Source organism: Cygnus atratus, chromosome 18 (genome assembly GCF_013377495.2).
Source record: "Cygnus atratus isolate AKBS03 ecotype Queensland, Australia chromosome 18, CAtr_DNAZoo_HiC_assembly, whole genome shotgun sequence".
Classification (NCBI taxonomy): domain Eukaryota; kingdom Metazoa; phylum Chordata; class Aves; order Anseriformes; family Anatidae; genus Cygnus; species Cygnus atratus.
This window is the reverse complement of record NC_066379.1, coordinates 8,715,910-8,734,053: the sequence shown is the minus strand read 5'-3', so window position 1 is coordinate 8,734,053 and position 18,144 is coordinate 8,715,910. Positions and strand designations below refer to the sequence as shown.

The 18,144-nt window shown below is 44.7% G+C and overlaps 2 long non-coding RNA genes across 6 annotated transcripts in view; one reads left to right on the top strand and one right to left on the bottom strand.

Annotated features, from left to right (window-relative positions):
• LOC126913529 (uncharacterized) overlaps positions 1 to 18,144 on the top strand; it is a 143,813-nt gene that overhangs the window by 30,649 nt on the left and 95,020 nt on the right. The window lies entirely within an intron of this gene.
• On the bottom strand, positions 4,598 to 10,632 carry LOC118254014 (uncharacterized). The gene is made up of 4 exons (XR_004780573.2): positions 8,993 to 10,632; positions 7,666 to 7,782; positions 6,116 to 6,234; positions 4,598 to 4,925 (listed from the first exon to the last, which is right to left on the bottom strand). It is a non-coding gene; the product is annotated as an uncharacterized LOC118254014 (long non-coding RNA).

Below are 18,144 nucleotides of genomic sequence, written 5' to 3'. Positions count from 1 at the left end.
GTAAACTCAGACGGTCCTTGGTTTCACTGTGCTAAAACCAGGTTCATCCTGTGACTTTCTCTCCATTAGAGAAATGTAAGCAAGAGTAATGCCTTAACCTACATCTCGAAACAAACCAACAAAAATCCCCAAGCAGTTGGCTTTCTACCTAATCCAAATTTGCAAGATTTTACATACGTGCAAGAGATTTTTCTCCAATGCTTGTCTGGGAGCCTTTCTCCCAGAAAATCCTGTTGGAGTTTCCTTAAGCCTGTCTCCAGCTGTCATTCACACTGAGCGGCAGCAGGGACTGGACCTTCCATCAGGCTGCAAGCGTATCTGTTGTGGAGGCCACTGAGTGTTAAGGGATGTACGAGCAACCTGGTGACATGCTGAGGTCCAGGACCTGAGAGTAAGCCCGTTCTGGACTGTCCCAGCTGCTGGCTCAGCCTTGCACTACTCGCTTAGGGTTACCGCACGTTATGGGCAGGCTGCCTGCTCACGTGCATGGTTCCGAGCCCTCGAGCTTCGGTCCTGCACTTATGGCTATGGGGAACTGCCTTGGGCTTTGGGGGGCAGAAGGATTTGGCTGTGTGGTACATCCTGGTGATAGGGAGCTATCCTCCAATATGCTGTATGCTTCTTTCTTTAGCAGATTAGGGTTTATTTGATCTTCCCTTAGGTGTATGTTGTCCTCTTTTAATTGCAATTTTTTAGGCATTCATACCCCTTTGCTTAGCTCCTAAGTTTTGCTAATAAGTTCCTGATGTATGCCAAGATACTGAAGATGATTAATGAAATTGTTACACTCTCAGATTCTTGTTCTAACTTGCTGTCTTTAGCTGGTTTCAAACTTGGATGCATCTGCACTGTTACCTGCAACGCAGCCCATGTGTTTCACCACAGAAACAGGAAAACTGGAACATGCTTTGCTGCGCTCAGCGGCTGTCACGCAAGAATCACACTGCAGAATTAAATATAGTGAGCAGCCTGGTGGCCAGTGGCTGCTGGTTCAGCCGTGGGTTTTACTGAATCCAGCAGGGAGGTGACATAGGTATGAGCAGCTCGCTTTTGCATCTGGCAAAAGGCATGCTCCTTCCACGCCAGATGGCAATTACCCTGCGTGCCATAAAGCAGGACTGGCAAAGATGGTGAAAGAATATATACAAGTACCAAGTGGTTTGAGGGAAATTAATAAATCTCATAATCTCTGTTACACTGCTTGTTTTTCTAAGTCCTTTTACTCTTCCTCCAAGACTAGAATACAGCACTTAAGCTCATTAAAAACGCTTTAAGTTATAAACATTCACCATTTGTCATTTCCTTTGCAAACAGTGCTGATCCGATAAGTGTGTTTCCTTTCCCAGAGCTGTGAATATTTCTTTGTGGAAGAAAATTTGCTCTGATAAAAGCAGGTTTAGTAAAGTATGAGTGCGTGATTCTCTTCCCTTTGACAAGCATTTAGCTTTTCGCTGATGTTTTCTTTTCCAAAGATCTGCCCTGTGCAGGGAATTTCAGACGCGGAAAGCAAAGAGCTCTTCACAATGTGTTATGGCAGCATTTGATGTAATATCCACTGCATGCCTTGAAAAGCAATAAATAGTGCTGGCAATATGAATGATGAAAAAGAAAAGTCAGATAATTATTTTGAGAAATACTAGGAAACACATCCAGTGTGCTTCAACTGCCTTTAATAAAAAGGTACATCAGTGTAAAGCTTTTTTTTTTTTTTTTTTTAATTTGTATGGATTGGGATGATGTTTAAAAGTACTGCCTGTGTTGGAGATAGTTGTATTTTCTTCTTGGGGTCATTATTCAGGAATGTTCTGAAGTGTGGCTATGGAGCTGGGAAGCACCAGAGCCCCAGTGTTTCCTTTCTGAGCTGCTCTTTGCATTCCCCATGCTCACATGGACCCTTCCTTTGGGTCCACTACCTTACAGCAGTACTGTGAGGATCAATACACCTTGGGTGCATTGCACTGCTAAGTAGTGATTAGATGCTGTGCTAATCAGGGTCAGGTAATACTTAAGACTGCAGGAATAGAGAAGGAGCCCCAAGTGCAAGGTCTGAATGTTCCTGTTTAGTCTTCAGAGGGGGCAGGAGTGTGGGCTGTCTCGTATCTGCATGTGTTGGGGTGAACCTCTGTTTCTAGGCTGTTATTTCTCAAGCACTGGGTCTGCACACTAAGTCTACACGTGATGCAGCATCCTCTCACCTAATTGCAAAACTCTGCTTAAAAAACACTGAAGAGAATAGACTGCTAAATCATCCTGCTGATTTTCTTGCAACATATTTTTCTTCTCTCTTTCATCTGGAAACTCACATTCAAATCTAAGATGTCAGTGATTTGTCAACCATTTAGTTATATAAAGATTATCCATGTCTTTAAAACTCTGGTGTGCAATTCACTAGCTGGGCCAATGTATTTGATGATGCTTCACCTCACTGATGATATCACATCCTATCCTAATTACATACTTTATAATTTTGACTTTTTTCCTAGATAATATTGCTCTTTGTCCAAAACAGGTTGCTGGCAGCTCACAGTATTGTTGCTAGGTTCCCCCAAGGAATTCCCAGGTAGGCAGGCAGGACAAAAGGAGAAAGCCATTTCTTGAAAAAGGTGAGGGGAGCTGTTCAGTGGCTCTTCATACAGCTCGTGTTTATGTTAAGTACCATGGGCAGAAAGCGATTCTGCCCAACGCCCATAAATCCAGGCATTCACAGGGGTTCAGGTGCCTTATCTCCCCTTGAGGATTTAACCGCAGGCTGTTGATGGGCTCCTTGAATGCAAACACTGATAGGTTACATTTCAGCACTAACAACGGGGATTTCAGCGCACGAAGAAATGCTAAATGCTGATGGATTTTGCTTAAGAAATGAAAAAGCTTTTATACTTGGAGAAATGTAAAGCTTGTTGTTTCTGGGGACAGAGTACAGATGGGGGAAAGGTTCCCTGATACTGATCTAATGGAGAGGTGTGAGTGAGATCAGCATCTTCCAGATTTCTGACAGAATCCATCGGTTAGCCGTCTCCTTTAGGGCTGGGTAGGATGAGGCAGGCTGGTGAGGTTGGTGACCTTCCGAGCCCAGCTCCTGCCTGCATTAGGAAAAACGTCTCTAGCTCTCCTAGGTATGTGCTGGGAAAGATCAGTCTGATAATAGAGCGACAGCCTTAGTCAAACTTGTCTGGCAGATTCTGCTTAGAGGGTGGGCTGAATGTCTGCAAATGCTCCTACAGAAACCTATTGACTACCTTCTTCAACCACGTACATGCAGCAGCCCAGGGATTTAAGAGGCCAATACCCATTTTCAGCAGAGATTCTTCAGGCCAGACCCAGCCAGTACGTACTCCTTGTGTGTGCCATTTGCTGTTGGTTGGATGTGACCTAGACTGAAGCTTTGCGGATAGGAATCACTAGGTATCTTTTTTTTTTTGAAGTAAAAGTTCGACTGTCTGGACCATAGAAATGTATTTTGATCAGCTTTCACTGAGAAATATGCTCCTAAGAACTTAGCTCACCTTTAGAAATGGGACTCCCAAATGAGTTACTTGCGGTGATGTGCCAGTGCCTTAACTGCAGGCGTTATGCCTGTTCTAACACATCCCAAATGCTCTGCTTGATGTGACCCAGGTTGATTGACCATAGGCAAATGCTAGACATATTTCTGTTGGTTTTGAGCATGAGTAGTCTCCAGTGACTTATCTGCCTCTTGTTGTGCTAAACACTGAATATGCAAGAAGACATATGTCCTGTCCTGGTGTAAAGGGCAGCAGAACTCAGGCATGCAGAGAAGGGACCAGGGAGGATGACAGTTAAAGGCAAGACTCTTTTTGGTTATGAGATGATTAGCTAGGGCTAACGCATAATTGTGATATTTGCTTATCCCCATATTTGCTGTTTTCAGGGTAGTAAGAAGGACCTCTTGCGATCCTCCTGTGGTAACTTTCTGAATATCTAATTAAATACTAAAAGGACTTAATTTAAAACTTTTGCCAGTTACTTCAAAAAATCATTATTTCTTGTAAATATTAACTCTGCTTTTGCAAGTTTGCTTGCAAGCCAGGTAGACACATGCTTCCTCTAGCCTTGCAGGCAGTCCTGCACTGGCCTTTTCCTGAAAGGCCTCAGACCACCAGCACACTGCTGTGAGCATTCAGAAATAGCCTCCCCTTTCAGGCTGCGGCGGGAGCTCCCAGGCAGGGTGCTCTGCCTGGCTCCTTTCTTTGCATGCAGCTGAACATAAGTGGAAAGAGCTGATCCAAAATGTCTTCAAGCCACCCCTTCCACTGCTCTTGCAAATGTTTGATTTTTTTCTGTTTGAATGCTAAAAAAGTTATTATCCTGTTGCAAGGGTGCTAGGCTTTACTTTCTGTCCCCTGGGGTAGCCAGCTCCAGCTCAGACGTTAGACGTTTCCTTACTCCAGGGCAAGAATCAACAGTCTTAGAGATTTGTGACCCTGTGTCCAAAGCCAGGAAACTGTAGCTGAGCCAAAACCATTGGCATCACTGCTGAGAGTTAATAAATACATTCATTCCTGTAGTACATTTTTATTGGCATGAGTGAGGCTTTATACATACCACCTTGTTTTCCCTGTGCCTGAACAAGGAAAGCTGTGCAAGTTGGACTCAACAGTGATGCTAGGCTTATTCAGAGACCTAACCAAGTTGGACTGATAAGACCTCAGATTTTATGACCGCTGTATGTCATCGTATCATCTTATCTGAGCTCCTGTGTGGCAGCACGGGCTGTAGAGCTTCATCGTTTATCCCTCTTAAGCCAATGCATTTTGTTTGAGGGAAGCTTTTCTCTAGAGACCGCCAGTCATTACTCTGTGTTCGAGTTCCTGGGGGAGTGCTGCAGAATCACAAGCAGCTGGGCAGGTATCAGAGCTTCTAGACAGCATCCTTTCCTGGTTCCAGAAGTGGTGTTTCTGATACTTCTGCAAAAGACACGTAAAGAAGGTAAAAATACCTATGAATCATATCAAAGCCAGTCCCCTGGGGTGTGCGCCTTGCACATGGAGTGTCTTCTTCCAGGAGCATGTCTGCAGCCCCACTGCTAGCAGCTGCTGCTGTTTCTTAAATATGTTGGAGCTGGAGTGCTGGAGGCTCTTCTCATGGGTGTTTGGGGTGCTCTGGGTGCTTCCAGCAGTTTCAGAGCTGGCGGGGCACTGGCCGGGGCCAGCACCTGGCACAGGCACCACCACAGCCCCAGCAGCCAAAAGGTGCTGTGCGTGTCCAGCACCACGCTGGGGTGGAGTCAGTGGGGTGCTCATGCACAAACTGACTGGGGGCTCCTGCATGGGATCCCTGGTTCCTCAAGCATAAACTCATTGGACATTCATGCATGTAGTGATTGCGTTCTCATGCATAAAACAGGGCCCTCGAGCACAAATTATTTGGGTGCTCATGCGTGAAGCACTTGAGTGCTCAAACATGCCCTGCTGGGGCATTCAGGCATGTGCCAGTTAGGCACTCAGCACCAGCTGGGCACCCATGCATAAACTAATCAGGAGCTCATGCATGAGTTAACTGTGCACTCAGGAATAAAGACTGATTAGGCACCAGTGCGTACTTAGTGGGTGCTCGTGCAGGAGTTTATGCATTCCTGCATAAAGTAATTAGGTGTGCATGGGTGGACTGATTTGGTGCTCATGCATGACTTAAGAGGGTGCTCGTGTGTGTTGTTCTGGCACTCTGCACAAGCTAATTGGGTGCTCATGTGTAAATGCCATAAACCTTGCGATTTTTGCCCAATACTCCAATTCCTTTGCCTTCCGAAACCTTTCACACTTTGGGTGGTTTGGAATTGAGTTTGAATTGCTCAATTTGGGCCCAGAGCCAAGTGGGGCAGTAATTAGAAACAGATGGCACAAAAAAGAGCTCCTTCCCTTGCAGAGATTAACGACCATCAGTTATATAGTTCTGTGCCATCCTAGAACATCCTCCCAGCTCACACAATTGCTGTTCCTCTCTTCGCCCTTTGTAAACACCAAATTTCCTTTGTCTGTTCCAGATCACTCTGCAGGTCTCCCCAAAGCACTTTATTTTCTTCACAGCTTGTGCTCTTAGACCTCATTGTTCATGGCTTTCTTTACAGAGCAACTTTAGTAAGTAAACTAAGCTGTACCTGTTTCTTTCCTTCTATTTCCTTGGGTCTTTCTCAGGTGGAAGGCGTGCCTGTGTGCTGGCTGAAAATTGCTTCTTTTAATCATGAGACTGACATTCAGCTGGCGAGGCCTCATCCACCTAAGGAATAGGTATATAAAAGGAATCAGCACTCCTGAAACAAGTCAACCCAGCACTTTTTTTTTTTTCTAGCATGAAGCTCTGTCAACAACAAAAGAATTAGAGAATTAGAGAACGTTTTTACCAATGGCCTACCTTAAGACCAGTGCCACAGCTAGGAATAAATAAAAATACTGTTGGCGATGCTATGGCAGATGTGTACTGAGTCTGTTGTGTAAGTACATGTGTATTTACACGTGCCAGACACATGCCTATGGCTCAGGATGCAATCAGCAGATGGCACTATTACATACACACCCGTCCTTCCATCATTTTTGTTACTGCAGTGTGGCATTCTCTTTTGGGAGAGCTAGCAAAGAAGTTGCTCTTCCCTTAACTTCTCTAACTAGATTCAGCTCTTGTGATAAAGAGCTCCCTGGGGAACAGGCAGTTGTGCTGGAGTTTATTTGCAGGCTGTTTGTGATTGTTTCTCTTCAAAGATTTGTAGTGCAACCAAAATTGTTATACTAAAACCCAACCAACAGACCTGCCCAGACACGATGGCACCACTTTCTCTTTGGAAGAGAAACCGATCAGTGTGTGTCAGGGGGAGCTGCTTTTGTCCGCTCACCCATCCAGGCTTGTGCACATACAGGTTGGTTGCCTGCACAACTACAAAACTGAATTTCTGATGCTGGACACAAAGATTTATTTCTGATTTCCAGGTACTAAATTTCAGATACTGCAGTGATGCATCTATACAGTTGCCCCTGAAGTCAGTAGGTAGGTTTTGTGTAGAAAAGGTTGAAGAAATGAGGTCAGTGGGTGGCATAAGTCCAACGTAGTATTTTATTGCTCTTAAACCAGCAGCACTGCCCTGTCGGTTCCTGTTACCTATTTCCAAGTGACTGGTAGTGTGGTTTCTTGAGGTTTCAGGCAAGAGCCTAATTGGAAATGGGGCCCAAATAAGATACAACAGCTGCCTTCAGGCTCTTGTCCGGAGCTTAAGCGGTGCAATTTCAGTGGCCTTTTAGTTTGTGGGATTCTCCTTGCAAAAATAAAAAGGCAGGGCCTCAATACTGTTCCTCTGGATGAATGCTGCACTGCAAGTGTCAGTATGGTACATTATTTTTATTACTTTTTTGTTTTTAGGGAATTCTTGGGGTCCTTTTCAGGCTTTCGCTGTGACTCATTGTGAAACTTCAGGCAAACATATTGTCTCCGTTAGTTTATCCAGGTATAAGGCAAACATGCAGAGCATATTTATCTGATGAACAAACTCCCACTGGAACAGGACCTCTGGCGTCTGTCCCTGCCTCTCCACTGACTCACTGCAACATCCTAATGCCTTGGACCTCAGTTTGTGTACTGATAAAAAGGAGGTGTAAATATTGACTCCCTAGCAGGTGCATTTGGAATTAATAACTAGTTCTAAAGTGCTTTTAGACTCACCAGTATGAGATAGGTTGTCTTGCAAAGTGTTGTGATTCATTTTGTTCCTCTGATGCATTTTCCTAAAATCTGGTCTGGCTTTTATGCTGGGGACAGGACCATTGGAGCTTGGTTGGTCTGCAAAGGTGAGGAATTTGTAGTGGCTCTGTTAGGGCATTATTATGTTATTATAACAATAACACAGTAAAAATGTTTTCTGTTTTTGTGTGTAATATCCTGTCCCACATTTCACAGTTGCTTAAAAATAAAATAATATGGTGTAACCTTGGCCTGCATCAAATCAAATCAATGCTTTTTTTTTTTTTTTTTTTTTTTTTTTTTTTTTGTCTGAGGTTCCAAAGAGAAGGAAGGTCTGATGGCTTCCATAGCTTGTTTTATATCTGTAGCTGGCTCATTTTTATTTGAAGTGATGGATGAGCCAGGGGCTTTGTTTGGAGCTTTTCTTTTTTTCTGCTTAAAGGGAATCATGCATGAAGCCATCTGGCTTTTTGCCACATATGCACAGTGCAAAGGTGGTAACTCCTTGTAATGCACACAAGCTGTTTGAGTGTATCTGCTCTAACACACTGCCAAGCACAGCAGGGATTTCATCTGATGCCCATGAGAGTCTCCTGCTGACTTCAGTGAGGCTCTTGGCTCAGGACATAATTCTGCAACCATGTTCGGGTGAAGCTCTCCTTGGTGTTAGTTATTTCAAGGTCCTCATCCAAACAAACCCTTCAGCACACGTATCCATGATGCTGTGCTGGGGCTGTGGAGCTCTCTCAGCCTGGTGATGGGAGGATGCTCTAAGTGTGGGCAGGCGGCTGCACTTTGCCCCCTGTGTTACAGGGTGCTATCTGCTCCTCCCGGGGCACATCACTTTCTGTGTCGAGCTCACTTTCCAGCCCCATCAGTGGGGCACGGTGTGGGGCAGAGGCTGTACCGAGCCCAGCACAGCCAGGTCTGAGCTCGGCTGGGGCCCCCACTCAGCACCCTGGGGACAAATGCTAACTAATGCGGCATCAGAGGGCATCTGAGTGCTTTGCAGGGCCAGAGCCTCAGCGTCTAGCAGATGGCTGCCAGTTAACCAGAGGGGTGGTTGAATAAGAAAATCGAGTGCTGTTTTCGTTTGGTAAACGGAAAATACATAGCAGCCCCTCCCACATTTGTTGCTCCCTATTCAGATTATTCATTTCCACACCATTAAAATGCGAATGTAATTCCTGCCCTTTAAACTAATTCATGTAAAAACTTTTCCTCCAACCAATGTTTCGTCTCTTAATGAAAGCTGGGACAGAATAAGCCAAGAATGGAAATTAAAGCATTACAAAAGTGCTCCACTCACTGCTGCATTCCTGAGGTGTCTTATCTGATCCTGTAATGTTGCCACAGGCGGTTCGGGCCCGATTCTGCTCTGCTCTTCGTGGAGCTGTGTCAGCAGTGTAACACTGGTGCAAGCGACGAGCCAGACCCGCTGCCTCCCTCCTGGCCTCCTGGCAGGGTGAGCTGCACCACTTGAAGAGCTACCTTAATTGCTGCTGCTGAATCAGTTAGGCCATCTTTAATCAAATCCTCCCCTCCCTGGCTTTGACATGTGATTTTTATCTTTTTCCCTGTCAACAGCATTTAGTTATATTAATGGCTTTCCTGGCATGAGCCAACATGGTTTTTAATCTATTTGATTTGGGTAATTTTTTCTCTTACACTAGGAATAACCCCATCATATCTGCAAGCCAGAACTACCCGAGTCTCACCCCAGGTTCGCACAGTGAACAGCAAGTTACCCGCCCAGGCACCTGTCTGTTCTGCCTTCAGTGCTGGCCTGCCGTCTGTGACTGCCGCTGCGTCTCGCTGATGTGGAACAGGGCGAGCTCGTCCCTGTGACCTGCTGCTGGCCCCACGTGGCGCCAAGTGGCAGAGTGAAAGCAGGAGGGCAGGACCAGGCAGGAGGGCAAGAGCATGCATGAGGGCAGGAGCACGCAGGAGGTCCCGCTTCCTTCTTCGCTCCCCGGGCAGTGGTGCAGTGACCTCCCTTACTCAGAGCAGTGTGAAGTTACAGGCGAGGCCAGAGGAAGGTATTACTCAGCACAGATAAGCCTGTAACGATGTGTCCCTCTACATTTATGGGTAGGAATTTACCATAAAGCTAAACCCATTAAAATAACTGAAGTTGCCCCTGGCTGTTTGAGGAGTGACAGCGATGCTGAGTGGGAGCAGACTCTGCCAGGGCACTTGGACAGGGTGAGAAGAGAACAGAAATCAGGAGTGAAAAAGACACTTCACGTGGCTGAGCCTTCTGCTGATGCTGTTTAGTACCACGTACTTTCTCATGCTTTATTGAGTTTAATTTCAAGCATCTTGGTTGATGATGGGGCTTCTACCGTTTCCCTGGGGAACTCATTCCATAGCCTGCCCTAAATTTCCCTTCATCTTTATCTTAGATCTTAGCTTTTAAAGCCCACTAATGAAGTAAAATATGCTTCTCTATTCTTTCTGTGTTTCTTATGATATTAAGATATATTCTTTCTTCCACACCTGGGTTGGCAGGGAGGGATTGAATATGCAGCCACGCTGGAGCACCGCAGAAGAGCATAACTGTTGGACAGGGTTTGTAGCAAGCCCCCGGCCACTGCAGCCAGTTGTAGGCTCAGACACGGGCTTGTCTTCATGGGCCTCTCATCTTTGCCATCTCATTTCCTCTTCAGTGTTCCAGCGTATCCTGTGCCATCATATTAGAACAATAGGAAAGCGTCTATTCTTCAGGCTTTGCAAAAGTCACAAGAGCATTCAAAGCAGAGGAGTTTTCTGCCAGGGCTGTGTGTTAGCACAGAGGCAGATTGGGTTTCATAACTGACCAGCGCTGGGAACCTCCAGAAGTGGGGCTTAGAAACCAACGTGCCAGTGGGTATTAACCTCCCCTAATCAACATCTGCTTCACTGTTAGATGTTAAGTTTATTTTCACTAGAACCGCACAAAAAAGGGGAAGTCTTGTCCCAGTCTTCTAGGCTACACTAAAAAAATAGGAAAAAAAGTCATTGCAATCAACTGAAAACAAAACATTTTTTCTGTGGCAACTTCATAAACAGACAAAATATTTTGTTTACCAGCTTTTCGACCCTTGAAAGTTTTTTAATAAAAGTAACTAAATAATGAAATGGATATTTTGACCTGAAAAATTGGAATGGTTTAATTTTTCTCTTTTTTCTTTCATTTACTTTCTCCCACTCTTGAAATGCTTTATGCAAACTTTTGTTGAAATGTTACACACAGCATTTCAGAATGACCTAACCAGACTTAAAAAAAAAGCTACATTTTTGTTCATCTCTGATTTTAACCCCCCCAGACAAACAAACAAACACAAAATGAAATTGAGGTTCTCATTTGCATAGAGATAGAAGATCCAAGGGAATATTGCTTTTAACATTGCATTTATGCATTTTTCTTTCAAAATGTCTTGGAGTGGAAGTAGAAGTAATGTAGGGAATAAAAGAGAACAAAGGCTCCATGTAGAAGCGAGCATGATGACAATGCAGAGAGGCAGTTTATGACCAGAATTGTTCAAACAGCTGGAGATTGTATTACACTGTTTATCATGTTTAAACCCGTGTCAAAATGACATATATTGTGGAAGTTTTTGTGTGAGATTGTGAACTAGGTATTATGTGAGAAAGTCAACCATATGTTATAATATTCTTCTGGGGACAAGAAATCTAACTGAGACTAAAGGGAAGGGTGAGTTCAGTAAAGAAGTCATCTTCTCTTGAGACAGAGGTGATAGTGTGGGCTGCATACAAAATGCTTGTGTGGTTTGCAGAGCTCCATGAATCATATAATTTATTTGACATTTTTCCTGCTTTGTATCTGTTTGTAGAATATACTTGGGTTTGAGTTTTTTTTTCCTTTTTTTTTTTTTTTAATGATTTGAAAAAATAGATGGATATGAATGGTTCCTTCCCATTTACATTTTCTTCAGTCTGTGACATGAAGAAATCCAAAATTAGCTTACCTGTGGCTGGCTGCCTGGGAGTGTGTCGTTTCTGTTTTTCCTGACGTGGGCACGAGGCTTCTTCTTGTCATCACATTTTGGTTGTGAACGCTTCCAAAATTTGCAAGTCAGCAGAAGACGGGCGCACAGCAGAGAGGTCTCCTAGCCTACCAGATAGATTGAATTTCGCCCACTAAATCTGTTTCAAACTGCGAGAATTCAAGCAGCTCGGTCTTTCTATGGTCATTTGTGCTAATAAAGTTTGACAGCCTGAATGTTAATGGAAAGTAAACAGGAGAGGGAGCGCTAACAAGGTCATAATGAAGCTCACATTTAAATTGAATTGAAATGAATATATGAACACTCATGAGAAACAGTTTGTCTTTCTCCTCTAGGCTGTAGTGCAGCATGTGGTAGCAACGGGCAGTTTGTGAATGGCAGATTAAAAGGAAGCTATAGCTATTATGCAGAGTCATGGGCAAATCCTAGCTAGTTTAATAAAGAAAGCTGAAGCTACGAGGGATGGAAGCAGGGAGGAGGCTCCTTTTCGGGAGCCCACCAGTCATGACAACTCGCTCTTGCCTTCTGGTTGCTGTGACTCCAAGCTGACCACGCTTACGTCTCCAGTGTCATTCCTATTGATTTCAATGGCACAAGCCTGCAGGGAAGCATTGATCCTGGGTCAGATTTTACCAGATGTGAATACTCTCAAATCCTGTTAAATCTGATTTTGAACTCAAGACTGCTTCCCTTCTGCAGTTGAGATAAGGTTGGCTTGCAGAACTGTTAAAGAAGTCCTTTGCTACTGATTGCCATGGTCAATCTTTTCATTTATTCTACTTTAACTAATGACTGAAGTCAGTCAAATGAGTTACTTGCGGTCTCTCGCACGTGTGCATACAATGAATATGTCATAGCCGAGGAATTGGGCTGGCTTATCCAAAGCTGTTGGCTTTTTCTTTCCAGGCGTGCTTTCCTAATTCCAGATGGATAAGAGAGCAGTGGTGTGCAAGGAACCATCCCCCTCCTCCCCTCCTCCCAGCCTTGGCACAGTTGCATTTATTGCCTGTGACCGAGGGAGTTTCAATATCCTTGCAAAGTTCTGTCTGAGGAAACCCAGCGAGGGAGCGTTATTGGTGCAAAACCCTCTGTAACCATCAGATGCCTTTCCGTGCCTCCAAAACATTTCAGGCTCTTTTGTAATAAATGTAAATGGCAAACCAGAGGTCAGGGATGGTCTCAAGGGCAAAGGCTTGTGTGTAATCTTTATTTTCTCTTTATGAGCTGCTATAACAACTTTGAAGGTATGAAAGAAATCAGCAGAAATGTGAGACAAGGCAAGCTTATTAGGAAACTAGCACACAGCTTCTCCGACTTGTTCTTTGACCTTCTCTGAAACAGTTCTGTGGCCAAGATCCTCAAACGGTGCAAATGCACGGCTGTGGCTGCAGATTCACTTCAGCAGAGACTTGGTGTTTCTGCTCAGTGGTAGTTTCCCTCTCCCCACCAGAAGATGCTTGCAGCAGACGTTTTCAGCCATTTTAATCTTGGTTTTAAGAGAATGGTTCTTACAAGTAACTGTAGAGATGATAAATTGCTTGAGCTTAGCATCTCTGGATGACTTCAGGAAATGGGGGCCGGTTTGTGAGATAAAGGCTTTTGGTCTTGCAGTGATCTTTAAAGCTGATCCTCCCCACAAGTCTCTTCAGGAATCTGAGGTGATGGGGGGAAGTTTGGGTTGGACTCTAGGTTCGATGGCTTTGTGTCCTTACCTTTCCAGGAGCAGGGTTTTCACCATTTAAAGATTTCTTGTTACTGTTTGCAAGGATGGAGATAATAGTGCCAGTTTGTTAGGCTGAATGCTCACTTTTTTTTTAATAACTTGCATATTTCACTGATGACCTGTATAGATGCATGACTTTTTGGCTCAATAACCAAAAAGTTAAAGAAAAAAACCCTGAATCTCTGTTGTGCCATGTACCACTCAGCTCCATATAGGATGTTTCATTTTTGGGCAGTTGCACTTACGGGGAAGAAAAAAAAAAAAAAAAAGCAAAATTTGCAAAGCTGCCAGAGGCAGAGGCAGTGCTGGCACTTACTCAGCGCTGTGACTAACTGGATAAGATGCTCAGCTGCAATCCCGGAGCCCCAGGTCTGATCCCCTCCTGTTTGAAAAATGTCCTAATCTCACCCTACGAGAGTGGAAGTCCTTTCAAGGTGAGGCTTCCCAGGCTTTTCAGAGCTCCACTTTGCATAATGTACTGAGGTACACAGAGAAAGGCCACTGCGGTCTCATGGGAAGGCCAGCCAGGAACGAATGCTGTCCTTGGGCTTGTCAGTCCCCTCCACTGGCCAAAACTGGGCAGCAGATTCGTCCTGCAGCCAGATATTGTTTCCCAGCAAACAAAACATTTCCCAGCAAGTTTGCTGTGTACTAGAAAGAGATTTCATCCGTTTCTCACTGAGGCACTGCATGCCTGCTGCAGTTGATGCTAAATTTCCCAAACCAACCCATGCTGTTCAACCACATTAAATATTGTGCTGAAGCTAATTAAGCTGACAGTTTGGGAATGTTTTTTCTTAGCTTTGCTTGCTGAATTGCCTTCCCCCCGAACCTTGGCTCTTGTAAGTAACTTTTGAAAACCGATTCAGAGCTTTTTTCCTTGTTCACGTTGGTGGTAGCCTGTACATTAACACTAAAAGAGTTGTCTGTACTAGTATAAAGGGAGAGTGGACATCTAAATGCTTAATCTAGTTTAATCCAGGAGGATGTGACTGACAGACCTTTACAAAACTTCCTTAAGGATGGGAAAACTGAGCCTCTGGCGTGTTTAATTCTCTTTTAGCTGAATACCATGCAGCAAACATTTCAGACAGCTCCCAGGCATCTATCCCCGCTACAGGATGGCGGGGTGGCTGGGCCCTATAAAAAACAGAGCAGAAGAGCCCCGATGCGTGGGGCAGCACGCAGGGCAAACCTGTAGCCGGGGCTGGTTTGCCCCTGGGTAAGTATGGGCTGGGGGAGGCTCAGCTGATGTTGGCTGTCGACACTGCTGTGAACTGAACCGTGCCTGGGAGCCGTGTTCCAGCTCTCTGTGTGTGCTCCTTCTGCCAAGGGAGATTGAATCTCTTCATCTTTTTAGCCAGATGGACAGACCAGTTTTGCTTATCTGAGGTGCTTTGGTTTGCTTCTTGGTGAGAGATGATCTCATGCCCCAGTCCTGGCTTTCCCCTTTCCTGCTAACAGGAGGTTTCGTTTGTGTGGCTGTGCGTTAGCAAATAACCTGCCAGACAGCGTGGCACTGGGGGCTGTTTGCATTCCCGTTGGTCCCGACCCGCCGTGCTGAAAGCCCACCAAGTGCCGAGGCTGCAGTAGCCTACCAACATCCAGGGCAGGTCCGCAACGGACTTGTTCCGTCCTGTAAGTCTCGCCGCTTTTTGATGAACTTATCACGTAGACAAGCTTCAGATAAACAGTTTCCTGCTGGCTCGTGCAGGCAGCAGGGTTGTCCCTGTGGGTCAGAGCCTGCTGGGTGCAGCATGGTTCCCACCTGGACCCTTCTGCTTTGGCCAAGCCAAGCCGCCACGACTGCCCCGTAACTGCTCCTCCTGTGGTCTCGTAGGTGGGGCATGGCATCCCTGCTGCTTGGCTTTCTCCTTGTCATGATTTTGGGGGTATTTTGACATTTGGTCATTCAGAAATAAGAGAGAAGCAAATCTCAGTTTCCAGCAGTGTTCGTACTTGTATGTCCCATGTGCAGAATGCAGAGGCTCACCAAAGCTTTCATTTTCAGCTTTTCTAGGCAGAAAGTTATGTTTTCAACTAAACAGAGCCATTCCCAGTTTGCATCTGTTTTCCTTGGCAATTGTTTTTCAGCAACAAATGCAAAACTCAAAGTCTTTCAGCCAGAAACCCAAATTTTCCAGTTTTCTGCTGAAGGTGTGGGGTTTTTTGTTTGTTTGTTTGTTATGATACAATGGTTTCTAACTTGGAATTTTCATTTGGGGGGTTCTTCATATTTTATGTGTAAAAATCCATTTGAGGGAAAACACTGCTTCTGTCCATCTTCCTGTCTAAGAATTGAATGCTCAGAAACAGCTCTGGCTGTTCCATAAATACATCGCAGGGACATTCACATCCCTTCAGGCCAGTTCCTAAGCCAGGAAGAAAAATTGCTGCAGGCCTTATATCTGATGAAATTCTTCCGTTGCTTCTGGGTGAGGAAGTGCTTGAAGTGACAGAATCTGTTCTGTCTGTACAAGCTGGTTCAGTCATTTATAAAGGGTCTATCCTCGTGAAATCAGTGAGAACTTTTTCCTTTGGGATGATAAATGGTCAAGTCCTCCAAAAAAAAAGAAAATCCCACACTCTGAAAGTGTGCCCTTTGAGCATCCAAGCAAATCGAGCAGGGGCACAGCGCTGTGTGCTGCAAGTCTGGTTTGAGAACAGAGACGAGACAACACACTGGGGGACTTGTGGGGGACAGGGAAGGGGATCTACACGCAGCATAGTAAGTCCATTTATTTTCCTGTCGCTCCACACATACTAAGCACTGGCACCTATAGCTGACAGATAAACAAACTATGCTCTCTTTTAGAAAATATGTGAACAGGGTTGCTCATTGTCAGTCTTGCAGGCAAAAAAATAATAAACACAGATGTATATTGGAGAGGGATGGAAATGCTCTGAATTCTCCCAGCTGAAATCCCGGCTTTGAGAGGAGCCAGATGAGGTGCTCTCCCTGAGTGGTGTTAGTAGCACTCCCCTTATTTCAGGGGCTGAGAAAACTGGGAGGACCTGGTGTGCTCGCTGCTTCATTCATAGGGTTTTCTGTCCTCAAAACCTTACCAACCTCTTCTCCTCCGTGCTCCGATCCTTCCTGGGCCTGATCCTTCTTGGGCTGCTGGAGCACATGAGGATGGTGATGCTGTGAGCTGCCAGCCCTGTTGGTTGGTGGTTTGGTGTTTATTTTTCATTTCATACTGGCATGTAAGTTTGAACTTGAGCAAAAAGTACTGGATACAAATTTAAACTTTGTTAATCCTATATACGAAGTAGTAATTTTCTAAGTGACAAGTGTATACTAATTATAAATTGCTTCATTAGGCAGCAGTTTTATGAGAACCCAAGGCACCATTCAAACATGTCTATAAAGAATGGCCTAATTAGTAAATCCTGTCTTGTGCCCTTCCCTGAGAAACGTTGGGATTTTTCAAGCTAAAATGTTCACTTGAGCTGTTAGCTTTGTGTCCTATATGGAGCCATGGCGCTACGCCGTAATCACCGGGTGCCAGCGGCTCTGCCCACAGCAGCTGAGCCTGCCCTGCTGTCAGGGCCCTGTGGCATGGGCAATGGCAGAAGCTGGGCCTTCTCCTCCTTCTCCTTCTCCTCTTCTTCCTCCTCCTCTTCCTCCTCCTCGTCCCAGACCTCTGCCAACATCGTGCAGCTCAAACCTACTTGCTCATTCCTCCTCTGGTGACATAATTAGCTTTCCACCTACTCCAGTATGCCAACAAAGCCCAGTTGTCTCATTATTGGTTTTAGTTGGTGTTGTGCTAATACTTAGAGGTCCTTGTCACAATTCAGATCCCCCCTCCTTTTTTAAAAAAAAAACTTCCTCCCGGAGTTGGGGGCATGTGTGCTACAAGAGCTGTAAACATCTGGAAAATGATTTTGCTTTAAGCATGTTTTTTTCTAGCTTGTTGTCCACAAAATCCCAAACTCTGAAGATTTCTTTTGTACTTTTTGTTTGCATTAAAAGAATCTTGTCTTGGCTTTGTTCTGATAAATCCAAAACCTCCAGAAAAAAATTGTTTCAACAACAACAACAACAACAAAGTTGAATGTGAACAGTGCCTCCCCGACAGAAATAAGTATCCCCAGGTTTCTCATCAGAGAACTTCAGCCCATATTTTGAGAGCCAAAATAAAACTCCCTGCACACAGGTATTTTTGTTTCACGTCAGTGCTCAGAAGCTCCACGAGGGTTCACCATCCCCATGTGCCAGATGCTGCATGAACAGGAGTGAGAGATTCAGCCCAAACAAGTTTACAATCTAAATAGAAAACAAACTGGGATTAAGCAAAACTTGGGAGAAGTTAAGGATTCCCATTTACAAGCAATTTTTATGTGAGGCATCTGCAGCTCCACATACAGCTATAATTATAGTAATGATTAACTTCATTGTTGTTTATCCTACAAAAACTGTAGCATCCATTCTCAGGATCTTATCACGAGTGCTGCGTTAATTGGTGCTATGCGGAAAGTCCCAGCAGACAGGGTTAAGATGTTGTTTAAGACTCGGCTTTTATATAAAAACCCAGCAAGTTTCTTGTCTTTGTTGCTTCAGAAGGAGCTCAAAAACATGACTGAGACATTGAAAAAGTGCCCATTTGTGACTACAGCAAGTCTGACTCATGTTTTTAAATGGCTAGTGTTAGAAATACTCTAAGATGCTCATGAGATAACTCCAGGCTAACACGAGGCTCATGAATCCTTGGTGCATAATAG